Source organism: Choloepus didactylus, chromosome 4, assembly GCF_015220235.1.
Source record: "Choloepus didactylus isolate mChoDid1 chromosome 4, mChoDid1.pri, whole genome shotgun sequence".
Lineage (NCBI taxonomy): Eukaryota > Metazoa > Chordata > Mammalia > Pilosa > Megalonychidae > Choloepus > Choloepus didactylus.
Window position 1 is genome coordinate 62,734,023 of NC_051310.1, and position 20,690 is coordinate 62,754,712.

Consider the following 20,690-nt stretch of genomic DNA (forward strand, 5'->3'; position numbering starts at 1 on the left):
TCATATGTTTCACCAGATCGTTCCTTCTTACTGCCGCGTAGTATTCCATCGTGTGTATATACCACATTTTATTTATCCACTCATCTGTTGAAGGACATTTGGGTTGTTTCCATCTCTTGGCAATTGTGAATAATGCTGCTATGAACATTGGCGTGCAGATATCTGTTCGTGTCACTGCTTTCCGATCTTCCGGGTATATACCGAGAAGTGCAATCGCTGGATCGAATGGTAGCTCTATATCTAGTTTTCTAAGGAACTGCCAGACTGACTTCCAGAGTGGCTGAACCATTATACAGTCCCACCAACAATGAATAAGAGTTCCAATTTCTCCACATCCCCTCCAGCATTTGTAGTTTCCTGTTTGTTTAATGGCAGCCATTCTAACCGGTGTTAGATGGTATCTCATTGTGGTTTTAATTTGCATCTCTCTGATAGCTAGTGAAGCTGAACATTTTTTCATGTGTTTCTTGGCCATTTGTATTTCCTCTTCAGAGAACTGTCTTTTCATATCTTTTGCCCATTTTATAATTGGGCTGTCTGTACTACTGTCATTGAGTTGTAGGATTTCTTTGTATATGCAAGATATCAGTCTTTTGTCAGATACATGGTTTCCAAAAATTTTTTCCCATTGAGTTGGCTGCCTCTTTACCTTTTTGAGAAATTCCTTTGAGGTGCAGAAACTTCTAAGCTTGAGGAGTTCCCATTTATCTATTTTCTCTTTTGTTGCTTCTGCTTTGGGTGTAAAGTCTAGGAAGTGGCCGCCTAATACAAGGTCTTGAAGATGTTTTCCTACATTATCTTCTAGGAGTTTTATGGTACTTTCTTTTATATTGAGATCTTTGGTCCATTTTGAGTTAATTTTTGTGTAGGGGGTGAGGTAGGGGTCCTCTTTCATTCTTTTGGATATGGATATCCAACTCTCCCAGCCCCATTTGTTGAAAAGACCATTATGGCTCAGTTCAGTGACTTTGGGGGCCTTATCAAAGATCAGTCGGCCATAGATCTGAGGGTCTATCTCTGAATTCTCAATTCGATTCCATTGATCTATATGTCTATCTTTGTGCCAGTACCATGCTGTTTTGGCAACTGTGGCTTTATAATAAGCTTCAAAGTCAGGGAGTGTAAGTCCTCCCACTTTGTTTTTCTTTTTTAGAGTGTCTTTAGCAATTCGAGGCATCTTCCCTTTCCAAATAAATTTGATAACTAGCTTTTGCAAGTCTGCAAAGTAGGTTGTTGGAATTTTGATTGGGATTGCATTGAATGTGTAGATGAGTTTGGGTAGAATTGACATCTTAATGACATTTAGCCTTCCTATCCATGAACATGGAATATTTTTCCATCTTTTAAGGTCCCCTTCTATTTCTTTTAGTAGAGTTACGTAGTTTTCTTTGTATAGGTCTTTTACATCTTTGGTTAAGTTTATTCCTAGGTACTTGATTTTTTTAGTTGCTATTGAAAATGGTATCTTTTTCTTGAGTGTCTCTTCAGTTTGTTCATTTCTAGCATATAGAAACATTACTGACTTATGTGCATTAACCTTGTATCCCGCTGCTTTGCTAAATTTGTTTATTAGCTCTAGTAGCTGTATCGTCGATTTCTCAGGGTTTTCTAGATATAAGATCATATCATCTGCAAACAATGACAGTTTTACTTCTTCTTTTCCAATTTGGATGCCTTTTATTTCTTTGTCTTGCCGGATTGCCCTGGCTAGCACTTCCAGCACAATGTTGAATAACAGTGGTGACAGCGGGCATCCTTGTCTTGTTCCTGATCTTAGAGGGAAGGCTTTCAGTCTCTCACCATTGAGTACTATGCTGGCTGTGGGTTTTTCATATATGCTCTTTATCATGTTGAGGAAGTTTCCTTCAATTCCTACCTTTTGAAGTGTTTTTATCAAAAAGGGATGTTGGATTTTGTCAAATGCTTTTTCAGCATCTATTGAGATGATCAATTGATTTTTCCCTTTCGAGTTTTTAATGTGTTGTAATACATTGATTGTTTTTCTTATGTTGAACCATCCTTGTATGCCCGGAATGAACCCCACTTGGTCATGGTGTATGATTTTTTTAATGTGTCTTTGGATTCGATTTGCAAGTATTTTGTTGAGGATTTTTGCATCTATATTCATTAGGGAGATTGGCCGGTAGTTTTCCTTTTTTGTAGCATCTTTGTCTGGTTTTGGTATTAGATTGATGTTAGCTTCATAAAATGAGTTAGGTAGTGTTCCCTTTTCTTCAATGTTTTGAAAGAGTTTGAGTAAGATTGGTGTCAGTTCTTTCTGGAAAGTTTGGTAGAATTCCCCTGTGAAGCCATCTGGCCCTGGGCATTTATTTGTGGGAAGATTTTTGATGACTGATTGGATCTCTTTGCTTGTGATGGGTTGGTTGAGGTCTTCTATTTCTTCTCTGGTCAGTCTAGGTTGTTCATATGTTTCCAGAAAAATGTCCATTTCTTCTACATTGTCCAGTTTGTTGCCATACAGTTGTTCATAGTATCCTCTTATAATTTTTTTTTAATTTCTTCAGGATCTGCAGTTATGTCACCTTTTTCATTCATTATTTTGTTTATATGGGTCTTCTCTTTTTTTGATTTTGTCAGTCTAGCTAGGGGCTTGTCAATCTTGTTGATCTTCTCAAAGAACCAACTTTTGGTGATATTTATCCTCTCTATTGTTTTTTTGTTCTCTATGTCATTTATTTCTGCTTTAATCCTTGTTATTTCTTTTTTTCTACTTGGTTTAGGATTGGTTTGCTGTTCATTTTCTAGCTTCTTCAGTTGATCCATTAGTTCTTCGATTTTGGCTCTTTCTTCCTTTTTAATATATGCATTTAGTGCTATAAATTTCCCCCTTAGCACTGCTTTTGCTGCATCCCATAGATTTTGGTATGTTGTGTTCTCATTTTCATTCGTCTCTATATATTTAACAATTTCTCTTGCTATTTCTTCTTTTTTTTTTTTTTTTTTTTTTTTTCATTTAAATTGTTACTTTTTTGGAAACAGACTACAGATAGTACCACAAAGTATAAAAAAATGCAAAAACAGCTCATATGAATTTTCTAACCTCTGACAATGTCATTGCTCAAGAATATAACTAAATTTCTTTTGAGGTATTTTATAATTTGGGTTTTACATTTAAAAAGTTTTTAAAATAAAACTCTACATAAACATGAATTCAGTAATTACTTAATCTTTTCTATTTATATTCTGATAAATTAATTGGCACTTAAAATAGCTACATTTTATTCATAAAATATCCAAATTAAAGGTTATACTCCAGAAATAGTATTTAACTTCTAAAATAATTGTTTTAACAGCAACATGCTTACAGTGGCTCAGTACTGCATATGATGAAGGTATTTCAGGAAAATGTGCTTACAATGGGCATAGCTATATTATAATTTGAAAACTTACATATGAAAAATAACCAGTCTACTCTTAAGGTTTCACTGATTCCACTAATTCAATTTTGAGGATACTAACAGAATTTTATATCACATTCCATATGTGATGATTTACATAAAAAAGTAAATCTTTTTAAAAAGTTCAATAATTCAAACCAAAACCTGCTATAAGCTAAAAAAGAAAAAATTCACTTAAAAACTATTTGAAAAAAATACACTTAACACTAGATTACCATTCTGAAGCTTTTTATGACTTTGATGACATGTTATTTTTAAGCAACTGAAGACTTGAACACCTTTATATGCTTCCAAATACTGTTGACAATCTTGTTTAATACTGTATTAGATGCCATTAAAGAGAGCCTTGTTCTCTGAATAAGCTTCCTTGTTATTGTGGGAAATACTATAAGGCATGAGCTTAAAATGCTGTGACACTGAAATACTGTTGGCTTCTGGAAGAATCTTCTGACATTTGGAATTCTAGTTATACATCTGAGGAGTCACTCCAATCAGTCACAGTTACCAGGCTGCTTTTTAATGTGCTTGATTCATTTTCTTGAAGTCCTTCTCCCTTTGGCCCTCTAGCATTAGATGCACCCCAGGCACTTGGTATGTGAGTAGAATTTGATTCATTCTTCACCAGTGGAGGTTCCTTCTGTTCTTTCCCAGTTTTTTCCCCCAAAGATTTTTCTTCCTCTAAGGATGATATGTCCCAGTCATCCTCATCCACATCTGCACACTTTAGTCCTTCTGGTATTTCTTCTTCTTTGATGAATGCCTCAGCAACATTAATACCACCAACTAGTTTATTAACATTTCTGTGATTTGTAACTGTTTTTTCAACTTTTTCAGTTAGTGTTTTAATGGCGGTTCCTGCAGGCTTGGGAGAAACATCAGAGTCCTCAATTTCACTCTCTTTGGTCCAGTCAGTGTCACTTTTGGCAGTATTCATTGCAAAGCTACCCTTGTTGCTTTTAGATGATTGCAGAGGAGGTAAGTCTGGGGATGCATATGTCTGTACGAAGTCATCATCATCCAATTCCTCCTCTGAACTAAAGGGAGGGGTCGTAATAGTAGATGGCTTTCCGGGAAAATTATCTTCTAGGATATTTTTCCGAATTTTTGGAACAGATGTTCTATCAGTAAAAACTGGTCTTTGTCTAATCAAATGTCTGCTTTTGGAAGAATGTTGCATTGCTTTGGATCTTTCTCCAGTTGCAAGGGTATCCATTTGAGAAATACTGCATTTATCTGAAGACAGTAATGTTCTCTCCTCAATTTTACAGCTGACCTGATATTCAAGGAATTCTCGAATTTGCTGAATGTTAGGTATTTGTCTTTCTCTTTCATGTCTTGCTGATTCCACATTTCTCAGCACTCTATTCAAGTGATCACTTGGGATACCACGTATATCTGTATTAATTCCCAAGGTTTCCAGTTTCTCCACCAAGCTCTGTTCCAAGACAGTTCTTATTTCCTTAGTGAGGGAGGGATTATTCTTCAAAGCTTTCCTTAAATGTACCTTGCTGTTATTTAATTTGAGTTCATTTTCCCTTACTTTTTCTTCCTCTGAAAGTTCTTCTATTGGTTCCAGTATGTGTGATGCGAATGCCTGTTCAGGTGCTATTGTTAGACCTGATTTAGCATCCAAAGTCTGTGGTGCTGGAGCATTCACAGGTACGGCTGGGGCAGGTGTCTTAGGTTCGAAAGTTTGCCAGGCTTTGGGTTCACTGACACTGTTTAATGGTTTACTGGTAAACTCTTTAATCTGCTGCCTCTGAGTAATAATCACCTCATTCTGTTCCTGGAGTCTCTGGCCTAGCTCTTCTATTCTTTTCTTGTAGAAAACATTACTTGCATTTAGATCATCTATCATTGAGGTTCGAAGTTTCTCTATATGTGAAAGGAGCCGACCCTTTTCTTTCTTGTGTTCTTGATGAAGGGCTTGAACTCGAGCTGTCCACTTGCTTTCCTGACTATCAAGAAGTTGCATCACATTTTGGAAATCCTGAGGATACTGAGGACGGTCTTCTTTAAACTCATGTGCATCTTTTAATGTGCCTATGTTTGACTTGATCTGCATATTGGACTTCTGTATTTCTGACAATTGATATTCTAATGCTGAATTCTTGGAAGTTAGTTCTTTAAACTCCTTCATAAACATCTCCTTGACTTTTTCCATCTCATCAACTAGTTTCTCCTTTTCTTCTTCTTTCCATCTATCAAACAACTTCAGAAATTCTTCCTCTTTTGTTTTTTGCATTTCATACTCCTTAGAGAATCTGACCGCATGTGCATGCTGTGCCGCCTCTAACTGAGATTTGGTGAGCTGCAGCTGTTCCTTCAATATGTTGATTTCATCCTGGAGCTTATCGGTCTGCACCTTTTTCTTATACTCAAGGTGAGAATCTTCAGGATGGCGGCGTTGAATATGACTTTGCAGGAAAGCTTGGTTCATAAAAGCCTTGTCACAAAAATGACACTGGTAATAGCTGGCTTTGGCCTCGATCATCAGCTGCTGGGTGGAGATCATCTTTTTCCTGCGTTTACACTCATCCTTGAGTAACTTGATCTCCCCCGCCTGTTTGGTGACCAGCTTCTTGCTCTGCTCGCAGTCGGCCAGGGTCAAGCGCAGCCGCTCCTCCAGGGTGTGCAGCTGCGAGGTGAGGAAGTCCTGCGAGTGCAGCAGGTACTCAATCGTGAGCTGTGCCAGGCGGATGAGTTTCAGCAGCACCGGGTCCACGCTCGACTGGCAATGCGGACACTTCTCGTCCTCCAGCTTGCAGAAGGTGATGTTCATGATGTTCTCCTGCAGTGTGAGCACGTCCACGGCCCCCGCCACCTTGTCCACGTCGATGGCGCTCAGCCGCCGCCAGTCCACGTTCTCCAGCCGCGGTCGGAATTGGAAGAAGGGCAGGGACCCCGAAGCCGCGGTGGGGGGAACACAGGCCATGGCGGCTGCGCTCGCCGCGCCCGCCGCAGAGGCGGCAGTGGCCGCCGGAACCTCCGGGCCGCTGGCCAGCGGATAGTACACATGCTTCTGGAAGGGCATGCTTGGAAGCTAGTGCGCCGCCTCTGGTTGCATCCAAGGAGGGGGGCTGGTCTCGCCAATCCGGGCCGCCGCCGCCACACTCCTTGCGAGCTGGAGAAGGCCGGGACCCCGGAGGCGGCGGCGGCGGCCTAAAGTCTGGGCGTCCAGGCCGTTGCTATGACAGCGCCCCCGGGCGTACCGGCAGCAAAGGGCGCCCGCCCCGCGCGAGGTCAGCGCGCGCCCAGGGCCCTTACAAACTTATATCCGGGCTGCATTCTGTTTTCCGGAAAATTGAAAACATTTCTAGCAGCTCCTTGCAGATTTCGGGCCTCTCATTCTTGGGGTTTCTTGGGGCTGCCTGTGGTTACCACAGAGAAGGATGGCTGAAGAAAAGCCAGGCATTCCTCAGTGGCCAGCGAGGCCCTGCTTGGACCATCAGGAATTTTTTTTTTTTTTTTTTTAATTTCCTGGTAGCTAGGTGGACTGTCAGTTCCATCCACTGGACTGCAGGCTCAGCGGCAACAAGGATTGTGCTCCCTCTCGCTCACGGTTATATCCCCAGCATCTAGCTGCGGGCTCCTCGGCGGGCGCCGGGCGCTGCAGGCAGATGGGGACGACAAAGGGGATCCGGACTACAGGGGCGCAAGTCGCGCAGGCGGTGCCCGTGGAGGCGGAGGAGAAGCAGAGCTAGTAGAGGCGAGCCGGCTTTTTTTTTCCAGGGCGCAGGATGAAGCCTGTCTCGTCTGGGCAAGTTGTGGCTAGGCGGGACGACTGGCGCTGCTCCCGGGCCTCACAGACTCCGGGCCGCGAGTGCCTCGGGATCCCCCACCCCCCTCCCGCCCCCCTCCCCTCCGCGTTCTCCCTCCGGCCTCTTCGCTCCTCGCCCCGGCCCCTTCTCGCTATTTCTTCTTTAACCCACTGATTGTTTAGGAGTGTGTTGTTTAACCTCCAGGTATTTGTGAATTTTCTAAGTCTCTGATGGTTATTGACTTCTAATTGTATTCCATTGTGGTCAGAGAATGTGCTTTGAATAATTTCAATCTTTTTAAATTTATTGAGGCTTGTTTTATGTCCCAGCATATGATCTATTCTGGAGAAAGTTCCGTGAGCACTAGAAAAGTATGTGTATCCTGGTGATTTGGGATGTAATGTCCTGTATATGTCTGTTAAATCTAATTCATTTATCAGATTCTTTAGGTTTTCAGTTTCCTTATTGGTCTTCTGTCTGGTTGATCTATCCATAGGAGAGAGTGATGTGTTGAAGTCTCCCACAATTATTGTGGAAACATCAATTGCTTCCTTTAGTTTTGCCAGTGTTTCTCTCATGTATTTTGTGGCACCTTGATTGGGTGCATAGACATTTACGATTGTTATTTCTTCTTGCTGAATTGCCCCTTTTGTTAGTATGTAGTGGCCTTCTTTGTCTCTCAAAACATCCCTGCATTTGAAGTCTATTTTATCTGAGATTAATATTGCTACACCTGCTTTCCTTTGGCTGTAGCTTGCATGAAATATTTTTTTCCATCCTTTCACTTTCAGTTTCTTTGTGTCCCTGTGTCTAAGATGAGTCTCTTGTATGCAACATATTGATGGTTCATTTTTTTTGATCCATTCTGCGAGTCTATATCTTTTAATTGGGGAGTTTAATCCATTTACATTCAACGTTAAAACCGTGAAGGCATTTCTTGAATCGGCCATCTTATCCTTTGGTTTATGTTTGCCATATTTTTCCCTCTCTCTATTAATATCCTTTATTGTACCCATACCGAATCTCTTTAGTACTGAACCTTTCTCCAAGTCTCTCTGTCCTTTCTTTGTTTCTCTGTCTGTAGGGCTCCCTTTAGTATCTCCAGTAGGGCAGGTCTCTTGTTAGCAAATTCGCTCAGCATTTGTTTGTCTGTGAAAAATTTAAGCTCTCCCTCAAATTTGAAGGAGAGCTTTGCTGGATAAAGTATTCTTGGCTGGAAATTTTTCTCACTCAGAATTTTAAATATATCGTGCCACTGCCTTCTCGCCTCCATGGTGGCTGCTGAGTAGTCACTAGTTAGTCTTATGCTGTTTCCTTTGTATGTGGTGAATTGCTTTTCTCTTGCTGCTTTCAGAACTTGCTCCTTCTCTTCTGTGTTTGACACTGTGATCAGTATATGTCTCGGAGTGGGTTTATTTGGATTTATTCTATTTGGGGTTCGCTGAGCATTTATGATTTGTGTATTTATGTTGTTTAGAAGATTTGGGAAGTTTTCCCCAACAATTTCTTTGAATACTCTTCCTAGACCTTTACCCTTTTCTTCCCCTTCTGGGACACCAATGAGTCTTATATTTGGACGTTTCATATTATCTATCATATCCCTGAGGTCCATTTCGATTTTTTCAATTTTTTTCCCCATTCTTTCTTTTATGCTTTCATTTTCCATTCTGTCATCTTCCAGGTCACTGATTCATTGTTCAACTTCCTCTAGTCTTGTACTATGAGTGTCCAGAATCTTTTTAATTTGGTCAACAGTTTCTTTAATTTCCATAAGATCATCCATTTTTTTATTTAGTCTTGCAGTGTCTTCTTTATGCTCTTCTAGAGTCTTCTTGATTTCCTTTATATCCCCTACTATGGTCTCATTGTTCATCTTTAGTTCTTTGAGTAGCTGCTCTAGGTGCTGTGTCTCTTCTGGTTTTTTGATTTGGGTGCTTGGGCTTGGGTTATCCATATCGTCTGGTTTTTTCATATGCTTTATAATTTTCTGTTGTTTTTGGCCTCGTGGCATTTGCTGAACTTGATAGGGTTCTTTTAGGGTTTGTAGACCTATTGAAGTCCTTATCTCTAATTTATCAGATCTACAGCTTCGTGGAGTACACTTTCTCTAACTAACCAGCGGGTGGCGTCCACGAGCCACCTGTTCTCCACAAGCCAGTTCTCCCCTGCTTAGCCTTTTTGGTGAGTGGGGGAGTGAGTCTTGTGGGGCCCAATTGGTGTACCAAGCTTGCATGTGCAGTTGGTGTTGCCTGCCCTGTATGTGGGGCGTGTTTCTGGGCAGTCGGGGAGGGGTGGTGGCCCTAACAATCAAATCTCCCTGATGATCCTAGAGTTTTAAAGCTGCTGCAATAGTCTAATCCTTCAGTTCAGTCCTGCCACAGTTTGTCTCTGCCACTGACCCACAAGTCTTTGGTATTGGCGTATGGCTCCTGAGACTTGCAAGTGGGCCCCTCTTCCAGGCTGTGCACCCCGGGTCCTCTGTTGAGGGATGACTGTGCTATGTCACAGGTGAGTGCCGTCCCCCCAGGGCAGTTCTGGGCTGCTGGGCTGTGTAGGGAGGCTCCCAGTCTGCTCAAATGATGGCTGAGTGGGGCTTTGTTAATTCACACTGCTCCACCTTCCCTACTCTGGGACAATCAGCTGAGGTTGCAGGGAAGGCTAATGTCCACGCCCAGTTTTGTGGTGTGTGCCTGTTATTTGAAGCACTTCCGTCACACTGGGTTGTCTGGGGCAGCTCTGGGCTATGGGGCTGGCGATGGGCAGGAGTGTTTCCTGTCCACCAGGATGATGGCTGTGAGCGGACACCCCCCTTTTCTTGGGAAGTTGTGGTGTTTAGTGAATTTTCTCAGCCACTGGATTATTGCCTTTTGTCTCAGAGCTCTCTTAGTTCTGCTCTTGACTTGACGTGCCCAAATTGAAAGTCTTTGAAGCTTTCTGTATTGGGCTTCTTAGAGTAATTGTTTTAGAAAAAGAAAAAAAGGATTAAAAAAAAAAAAAAGGGCCTTCCTCAGAGATCTAATGGGTTATTGAAATGCTAATAGACAAAGCAACCAGGGCCATTAAGGAAAGGTCCACAGGGCAGAGAGATCAGCTTTTCTTCAGGGATTTGCATATGCGCCTCAAGGCCTGAGCTCCGCCCTTCCCCTTTCTGTGTTCACCAGAACTCCAAAAATCCTCCGCTTTTATTTTGGAGTTTTTCGTGTTGTTTTTTTTTCTCTGTGCCTGTCTCCTCTCTGCTGGGCTGGCTGCTCTCAGATTCTCTGGTGTCTGGTCTCAGTCTATCTATGGTTGGAGTTTGGATCAGTAGAATGAGTTTCTGATAAGATCTGCCACTGCAGTTCTCCCTTCTCCTTCCCGGAACTGACAGCCCCTCCTCCCACGGGACTGAGCCTGGCAGGGAGGGGTGCGGGTCCCCTGGCCGCAAAAACTTACAGATTTTGCTGATCTCAGCAGTTCGACATTTTCATGAGTGTTGTATGAAGTATGCCCAAAGACAGATTGCTCTGTGGTGTCCAGTCCACGCAGTTCCTGGCTTTCTACCTACTTTCCTGGAGGAGTGACTAAAACATACAGGTCACCAGTCTGCCATCTTGCCCTGCCTCCCGACATTAACTTTTAAAATTTATTTCCTTTAGCTTAAATACAGCAAAATGAACAATAAAGTTTATGTCATATGGTAAGGGGATAAGACAGAGAAGAAAGCAAAGATATTTGCTTTACAAACAAATACAAACATAATCCTAACAAAACAAGGAGGAAATATTCATGCCATCATAGTCCTCATTTCTGTAACTGGTCATGTTGCCATAGTTCATATTTATCGCTACCTTCTTCCACTACCCATACCATGTTCCCTTTACCCTCAGCAAGCACTTCAGCTGGATGTGGTTCTTTGCCTGGTAGGGTGACCCAAACCTTCATTCCTGAAGTTTCTTGGCCATTGGTAGTCCTACCTGGATTGGGTTGTTGCAGTTTTCCATTGACTTTAATCACAGGGCATGGTAGTACTAAGAAATACCCTAGGGGATCTCCTGTATTCCAGGAAAGCTCTTCTTTACTTCCATTGTGTAGTTGCAGTGCTATTTCCCCTTGATAGTCAGGATCAGTCACCCCAGCCAGTAGAGTAATCCCCTTTCTTGCCTGTTGATTCAGAGACATAAGAAGCCCACAATGGCCAGGTGGCAGTCTTAACTTCCAGTTCAATGAGATTATTGCTGTGTTTCCTGGTGGAAGCACTCCTCCTTTTCGAACAAAGACTTGTAGACCAGCAGAGCTTAAGCTTTCAGGGACAGGAAGCAAAAATTTACCTAGTGGATCACTAGGAAAGATAGTGAGTGGTGCCAGTCCTGTTTCCACCCCATTATTCCTGGACCCATGAATCCTGTCTATGAAAGAAACAGCCCCATAGAGTGGACGCTGATTCAGAACATACACAGTCTCCTGGAGAACACTGCCCCAGCCCTGCAAGGTATTGCCACCTAGTTGGCGCTGTAATTGAGTCTTCAACAGGCCATTCCGCCGTTCTATCAACCCAGCTGCTTCTGGATGATGGGGAACATGGTAAGACCAGAGAATTCCATGAGCATGTGCCCATTCCCTCACTTCGTTTTCTGTGAAGTGGATTTCTTGGTCAGAAGCAATGCTGTGTGGAATACCATCATGGTGGATAAGGCATTCGGTAAGTCAACAGATCCAGTAGTTTTGGCGGAAGCGTTTCGTGCAGGGAAGGCAAACTCATATCCGGAGTATGTGTCTGTTCCAATAAGAACAAATTGCTGCCCCTTCCATGATGGAAGTGGTCCAGTGTAATCAATCTGCCACCAGGTAGCAAGCTGATCACCTTGGGGATGGTGCCATATCGGGGATTGAGTGTGAGTCTCTGAGTGTTCCCACTGGCAGATTGGGAACTCAGCAGTGGCTGTGGCCAGGTCAGCCTTGGTGAGTGGAAGTCCATGTTGCTGAGCTTATGCATAACCTCCATCCCTACCACCGTGACCACTTTGTTCATGAGCCCATTGGGCAATGAGGAAAGAGGCTGATTGGTATCCACCAAACGGGTCATTTTATCCACTTGGTTATTAAAAATCTTCTTCTGCTGAAGTCACCCTCTGGTGAGCATTCACATGGGACTCAAATATCTTCATGTTTTTTGCCCGCTCAGAAAGGTCTATCCACATACCCCTTCCCCAGATTTCTTCGTCACCAATTTTCCAGTCATGTTCCTTCCAAGTCCCTGACCATTCAGCCAAACCATTAGCAACAGCCCATGAAGCAGTATACAAATGCACCTCTGGCCAGTTCTCCTTCGAAGCAAAGTGAACAACCAGGTGCACTGCTCGAAGTTCTGCCCACTGGGAGGATTTCCCCTCACCACTGTCCTTCAGGGATATCCCAGAAAGGGGTTGCAGTGTCTACTTTCACGTGGTGCCTGCATGTCGTGCAGAACCATCTGTTAACCAGGCCCAAGTTTTCTCTTCCTCAGTCAACTGATTGTAAGGAACACCCCAAGATGCCATAGCTGAGGGTTGGGAAAGAGAAAGTAAGGTGGAAGGAGTGGGGGCTATGGGCATTTGGGCCACTTCCTCATGTAACTTACTTGTGCCTTCAGGACATGCTCAAGCTCTATCTCGTATATACCATTTCCCTTTTATGATGGAATGCTGCTGTGCACGCCCAACTTCATGGCTTGGTGGGTCAGACAACACCCAGCTCATGATAGGTAACTCAGGTCTCATGGTAACTTGGTGGCCCATGGTTAAGTGTTCTGTCTCTACTAAGGCCCAGTAGCAAGCCAACAGCTGTTTCTCAAGTGGAGAGTAGTTATTTGCAGAGGATCGTAAAGCTTTATTCTAAAATCCTAAGGGCCTGCTTTGTGATTCTCCTATAGGAGTCTGCCAAAGGCTCCAAACAGCGTCTCTATTTGCCACTGACACTTCCAGCACCATTGGGTCAGCTGGATCATATGGTCCAAGCGGCAGAGCAGCTTGTACAGCAGCCTGGACCTGTCTCAGAGCCTCATCTTGTTCTAGTCCCCACTCAAAACTAGAAGCTTTTCTGGTTGCTCGGTAAATGGGTCAGAGTAGCACACCCAAATGAGGAATATGTTGTCTTCAAAATGCAAAGAGGCCAACTAAGCATTGTGTGTCTTTTTTTGGTCATAGGAGAGGCCAGATGCAACAGCTTATCCTTCAGCTTAGAAGGGATATCTTGACAGGCCCCACACCACTGGACACCTAGAAATTTTACTGAGGTGGAAGGCCCCTGTATTTTTGTTGGATTTATCTCCCATCCTCTGCCACACAGATACCTTACCAACAAATCTAGAGTGGTTGCTACTTCTTGCTCAGTAGGTCCAATCAACATGATATCATCAATATAATGGATCAGTATGATGTCTTGTGGGAGGGAGAAATGATCAGGATCCCTGTGGATAATATTACATCATAGGGCTGGAGAGTTGATATAACCCTGAGGTAGCACAATGAATGAAAACTGCTGGCCTTGCCAGCTGAATGTAAACTGTTTCTGGTGGTCCTTACTAATAGCTATTGAGAAAAAAACATTTGCCAGATCAATAGCTGCATACCAGGTACCAGCGGATGTGTCGATTTGCTCAAGCAGTGATACCACATCTGGAACAGCAGCTGCAATTGGAGTCACCACCTGGTTAAGCTTACGATAATCTGCAGTCATCCTCCAAGATCCATCTGTTTTCTGCACAGGCCAAATAGGAGAATTGAATGGGAATATGGTGGGAATTACCACCCATCAAGTCCTTGAGAGTGGCATTAATCTCCGCAATCCCTCTAGGAATCCAGTATTGCTTCTGGTTTACTATTTTGCTAGGCAGGGCCAGTTCTGGTGGCTTCCACTTGGCCTTTCCCACCATAATAACCTTCACTCCATGAGTCAGGGAACCAATGTGAGGATTCTGCCAGTTGCTGAGTATGTCTATTCCAGTTATGCATTCTGGCTCTGGGGAAATAACCACAGAATGGATCTGGGGACCCACTGGACCCACTGTGAGACAGACCTGAGTTAAAAGTCCATCAGTCACCTGACCTCCATAAGCTCCAACTCTCACTAGTGGATCAGAGTGACGTTTTGGGTCTCCTGGAATTAATGTCACTTCTGAACCAGTGTCTAATAATCCATGAAATATCTGATCATTTCCTTTTCCACAGTGCACAGTTACCCTGGTAAAAGGCCATAGGTTCCCCTGGAGAAGACTGGGAGGAAGATTAACAGTATAAATTTTTGGCAGTGTGACAGGGTCCTTCCCCAAGGGTACCCAGCCTTCCTCTCATTCAAGGGGCTCAGTATCTGTAAACTGTCTCAAGTTTGGGAATTGATTAAAGGGCTGTGACTCTCTGTTTTTGTAATTCAGTGGAGACTTTTTTTCACTTGACCGAGAATTCTTCTGCTTATATAGTTCAAACAAGAATTTAGTCGATTGCTCATCTGTTTTACTACTTGGTACTCCATGATCTACTAGCCAATGCCATAAGTCTCTGTGAGTCATATTATTTTGATTGCTGCTTTGAGCCTGTGTTCCAGTATGGTAGCCATGCCTACCTTGTCTGTGGTAATTAACTGCAGCTATTTGGCTTCTGCCGGCTCGGGATCTGATTATCCCCATTGTGTTTAAGAATTCCAGCTCAGTGACAGCAGTTCCTACAGTAATATCTGACCTACAGAGCAGGGCGACTGCAGAGCTCTTCAGAGATGATGGAGTTAGTCTCACAAATATATTCCTCACAGTCCTGGTAAAAGGTGTGTCCTCTGGACATTCCAGGGGTATGTGAGCAGGTCTTCCATGATAAATCCACTCTAACATTCCGATCTCTCTAAGCCTTTGAATCTCTTCTTCTACATTATACCAGGGCAGTTCTGGCATTTCAGCCTCCAGTAATGCTGGCCACCTTTTGATCCATGTTTCAGCCAACCACCCAAACAAACTGTTAATGCCCTTTCAAACCCCCCAAACTACAACATTGAATGCAGAATCTCTGCTTAGTGGGCCCATATCAGTAAATTCAGCCTGATCCAACCTTATATTCCTTCCACCATTATCCTACACCTTTAATATCCATTTCCACACATATTCCCCTGGCTTCTGTGTGTATAGGGTGGAAAAGTCTTATAGTTCTTTTGGAGTATAGTGTACTTCCTCATGGGTCACACTTTGTACCTCACCCTTCAGCACCTGTTGGGACTTTAGTCTAGTTACAGGTTTTGAAGCAAAGATTGGTGGTGGGGGTGGATCATAAAAAGAATTAGAAGTATCCTACAAGTCATTTACCTTAGGACATTCTGTTGCATCTTTATCTTGTAAAACAGGATTAATCTCTCCAGACAGAGGAGTGAGGGCTGCTTCCTCAGGGGAGGTGATTGCAGGATTAACAGGCACTGAAGGGTTAATCTCCTTAGGTGGAGGTTGGATGGCAGGCTCCTTAGGGCAGACTGGAGGTGGGGAAGCTGCTTCTTCAGGGCAGATTGGAGATGGGGGGACTGTTTCCTCTAATCTAATGGTGACTCAGCAGAATCCAGGGATCCCGTGTCCTCGCTGCCATTATTATCAATCCATGTGTCCCCATCCCAAGTTTCAGGATCCCATTCTTTTCCAATTAATGCCTTTACTTTAACTGCAGACACCCTGAGAGGTTGAGATTTTAGTTTACGTTGTAAATCTACTACTCGCACAATGAGAGTCTACATCTTGTTTTCAGAAATCTCAAGTCTGCAGCCACAGGAAATAAGATTTTCTTTCAGGGCTGACATAGAAACCTTCACATCTGTCATACGGTGCTTAAGTTTTAAATTTGAAGCCTTTTGCTCATCCCTTTCCCTTATAATTTTATCTAACATATCTAAGAACAGCCAGCCAGCATCATTATACCTCTTAATTCTGCAAAACTCTGTAAAGGTGTCAGAAACACTGTCACCCAGAGCCTTGCTTCGTATAAGAGTATGATTAGGAGAATCAACTGTGCTATTTTGTGTATCTCCATTGCCAATTCATGCCATGGACTGTCAGTGCCCCCTTGATTATTGGAAATGGAGTCATTAGTGCCTTTGAATCTAATCAGGTAGAAAACCACTTGTAAAAGCCCATTTTAAGATTCTATTTCTCAAGAACCACTCCTGGTACCAAGTTGTATTGGTTAGGGTTCTCTAGGGAAACAGAATCAATGAGAGATATCTATAAATATAATATCTATGAAAGTGTCTCACACAGCTGTGGGTATGCATGAGTCCAAATTCTGTAGGGCAGGCAGCAAACACAACCTCAGTGAACATATTTGATGAACTCCTCAGGAAACGAACTGGCAACTTCAATGAACTCCTCAGGAAACACTTCCCTGGTCAGCCGAAGAAGAAGTGAAGGTCCTCTGTCTGTCTCACTTAAAAGTCTTCAACTGATTGGATTAAATCCAGCTGACTGCGTTCTCTCATTGTGGAAGACATGCCCTTCGTTGACATCATCAGTCACAGCTGTAGCCAATTGACTGATGATTTAATAAACCAACTTCTTGGTTTATTAACCAGCCACAAATGTCCTCATGGCAACAGTTAGGCCAGTGCTTGCTTGACCAGACATCTGGGTACCATCACCTGGCCAAGTTGACACACGAACCTAACCATCACAGCCCCTTTTCCCTTCTCTTGTCCTTCTGGGACACCATGACATGTACATTCATGCACTTCATGTTGTCATTCAGTTCTCTGAGATGTTGCTCATATTTTTCCATTCTTTTCCCTATCTGTTATTTTGTGTGTAGGCTTTCAGTTGTCTTGTTCTCCAGTTCCTAAGTGTTTTCTTCTGCCTCTTGAAATATACTGTTGTGTGTCTCCATTGTGTTTTTCATCTCTTGTGTTGTGCCTTTTATTTCCATAGATTCTGCCCGTTGTTTTTTCAAACTTTCGATTTCTACCTTGTGTTTGCCAGTGTTTTCTTTATAGCCTTCATCTCTTTTGCTGTATCTTCCCTGAACTTGTTGATTTGGTTTTTGATTTAACATATTTCTTTGGAAATCATTAATAGATTTTTTCATTAACGTGAAACAATGCCTCAAATGTATCTTGATTGATGTGTAAATTTATTACTTTTACTGGGCCATATCTTCGTTTTTCCTGGTATAGATTGTAATTTTCTGTTGTCTTGGTGTGCCGGTTTGAGTGTATTGTGTCCCCCAAATGCCATTATCTTTGTGGTCTTGTGTGGGGCAGAAGTTTTGGTGCTGGTTGGATTTGCTTGGAATGTGCCCCACTCAGCTGTGGAAGATGATTCTGATGAGATGTTCCCATGGAGGTGTGGCCCCGCCCATTTGGGGTGGGCCTTGATCGGTGGAGCTATATAAATGAGCTAACTTGGGGGGAGAAAGGAGAGTGCAGCTGGGAGTGATGTTTTGAAGAGAAGCAAGCTTGCTAGAAAGGAACGTCCTGGGAGAAAGCCGTTTTGAGGCCGGAGCTTTGGAGCAGATGCCAGTTGCCTTCCCAGCTAACAGAGGTTTTCTGGACGCTTTGTGGCCTTAAGACTGTAATTGTGTAGTGAAATAAACCCCCGTTTTATAAAAGCCTATCCATCTCTGGTGTTGTGTATTCTGCAGCATTAGCAAACTAAAACACTTGGCATCTGGTTTCCTTGGTTACCCCTGTCAGATTTTCCCAGACCAGTATGGGTTTAGGTCTCAGAATGGGGTTATATTCAGGGTGCATCTTAGAAGAATGACAGACTTTCCTGTGAGATCTCCAGTGGCTGTGCTTTTCCTAACCTGCCCAGCAGTTGGTGTCTGTCAGCCTGTTGCTCCTGACTGGTGTAAGGAGATGTGTTTTGGCTTCAGTTTCTGTTTTGGCTGTTTTCCCCCAGGCTCTGGGGTCTAGTTCTGAAGGGAAAGCTGGGTCCCACCTCCTTACTCTTAGGGAAGATACACCCCTAGGTAGTTATCATTTGCATTTGAATTGTCTCTCTGACTCTGTTATCTCCACCCCTGTCTGGGTCAGAGTGCTGAGAACTGAAAATGGCTGTGGCTCTCTTCTCTGAGCCCCTCAGGTTGAGAGAGGGAAAAAGGGACAGAAAACCCCCTTTTAGAGCCATTACACAGCCCCTCAGTTTCACTTGTCAGCCAGAGGTAACAACTGGTCTTCTGGGCTCCCCCTCCCAGGACTGATGAGTTTTCTCGTTCTTTAAGGTCAGTCGTCACTAAAAGCCTCTCTCTGCTTGTTGAGGATTTGTAGCTTGTATTCAGCAGTCCACATTTGTTAATTAAAACCCCATTTGGAGCTCGGTTGAGCTATATTCGCTTGCTGGGAGAGTGCTGCTCTCTACCACAGTGAGGTTTTGTAGCTAAGCCTGCCATGGGGTAGGGGGCTCCCAGCACAGTTCCGCAGTTTTCACTTACAGATTTTAGGCTGCAATCTCAGGCATTCCTCCCAACCCAGGTTGGTGTACAATGTGTGGACAGTCACGGTTGTCCCCCCAGCAGTTATTCCAAATTATTTACTAGTTGTTCCTGGTTGTCTGTTAGTTGTTCCAGGGGACTAACTAAATTCCACTCTTCTCTATGCCGCCGTCTTGCCATTCCCCTCTCCCCCATAATTTTGATATGTTGTGTTTTCATTTTCATTTGTCTCAAGATATTTCCTAATTGTGATTTCTTCACTGATCCATTGGTTTAGAATGGATTGTTTAATTTCTACATATTTTTGAAATTTCTAGTTCTCCCTCTGTTATTGATTTCTAGCTTCATTTCATTGTGATCAGCGAAGATACACTTAGGATTTTTCAGTATTTTTTAATTTATTGAGACTTATTTTGTGATCTAACTATGATCTCTTCTGGAGAAAGATCCATGTGCATTGGAGAAGAATGTGTATTCTTCCACTGTTAAATGAAGTGTTCTATACACGTCTATTAGGTCTAGTTGGTTTAGAGTATCATTCAAGTCTTCTATTTCCTCATTGATCTTCTGTCTAGATGTTCTGTCCATTATTGAGAGTGGTGGATTGAAGTACTATTAATGTAGAACTGTCTATTTCTCCCTTCAAATCTGTCAGTATTTGCTTCATATATCTTAGGGCTCTGCTGTTAGGTGTATAAGTATTTATAATTTTTGTCTTCTTGTTGAATTGACCCCATTATCAGTACCATTTGTACCTAGCACTATTTGTTGGAGATACTATTCTTTCTCCATTGAGTGGAGCTGGCTCTCTTGTCAAAAATCAATTGGCCATAGATGAGTGGGTTTATTTCTGAATTCCTGGTTCCCCTCCATTGGTGTATATCTCTGTCCTCATACCAGTACCATATGGTTTTGGTCACTGTAGATGAGGTGTAAGTTTTAAGATATGGAAGTGTGAGTCTTCAAGTTTTGTTCTTTTTTAAGATGGTTTTGAGCCCCTTGCCTTTCCTTATGATTTGATGTTTAGCTTTTCTGTTCCTGCAAAAAAGGCTGTTGTTTTTTTTTATTGGAATTGCGTTGAATCTGCAGATCACTTTGAGTAGTATTGACATCTTATCAATATTAAGTCTTCCAATTCATGAACGTGAGATATCTTTCCATTTATTTAGGTTATTTGGTTTCTATTTCTTTATTATATTCTCTGTTTATTACTCTCCTGGTTTACTTTAGTTGTTTGTCCATGGTTTCCTTAATTCTTTGAGCATATTTAAGACAGTTGACTTATATTTGTCTAGGAGGTCAAACTTCTAGGTTTATTCAGGGATGGTTTCTGTCAAGTTCCTTTTTCCCTTTAACTTCTGTAATCATATTCTCCCCTTCCCCAGGGTTGGTTGGTTGGTGAAGACTATAGTCATCTGCTTGTATAGTGACCTTTCCAAACTGTTTATTGCCAAGACAGTATTCCTTGTCTTGTTGGTCATTGTGGTGTAACAGAATAGTTATGAACTGAACAGAATAACTGTTCTGTTACACCATTGGTCAGCCAGTGACCTGACAGATCACCTTAAATTCCTGGGTCCAAAATTTAGCAATCTCTTTCTTCATTAAGCATTGCCCTGGTAGTTGTAAGTTTATTAAATTTCAGGCTTCCAAGAATTTTTTTCTGTCAGTTTTTGCTAGCATTGTTGATTCAGTGGGGGATCTGATTCTTGGAGTTCTCTACTCTGCCATTTCCATGATGTCACTCTTTGCATGTGATTTTTAGGAGTAGAAGTTCATTGTCACCATTAAAGATGCTTATGAATATTTTTTAATGCTGTGTGAAAATGGTTCTGATATATTCTTAAGTGAATAAAGCAAGATATAAAACTCTTTTGTTGTTGAGTTGTTAAGAGTTCTTCGTATACTCTGGATACTAGATGCTTATCAGCTACATGATTTACAATACTTTCTCCCAGTTTCTGCTTTGTCTTTTCACTTTCTTGATAGTATTGTTTGACACCACTTCTATTTTTAAGGTTAATTATTTGTTGATTTAAAGTATTACCTCATGAAAGTCATTTGCCCACTATAAAATAGTGACTTGTGAATTCAAATGTCCCTGTGAA

General features: G+C 42.4%; 1 protein-coding gene and 1 pseudogene across 3 annotated transcripts in view; one reads left to right on the top strand and one right to left on the bottom strand.

Moving 5' to 3' along the window:
* The window catches only part of L2HGDH (L-2-hydroxyglutarate dehydrogenase), a 106,806-nt gene that overhangs the window by 15,721 nt on the left and 70,395 nt on the right, over positions 1-20,690 (top strand). The gene's annotated exons all lie outside the window — the stretch shown is intronic.
* On the bottom strand, positions 3,555-7,215 carry LOC119531477 (annotated as a pseudogene).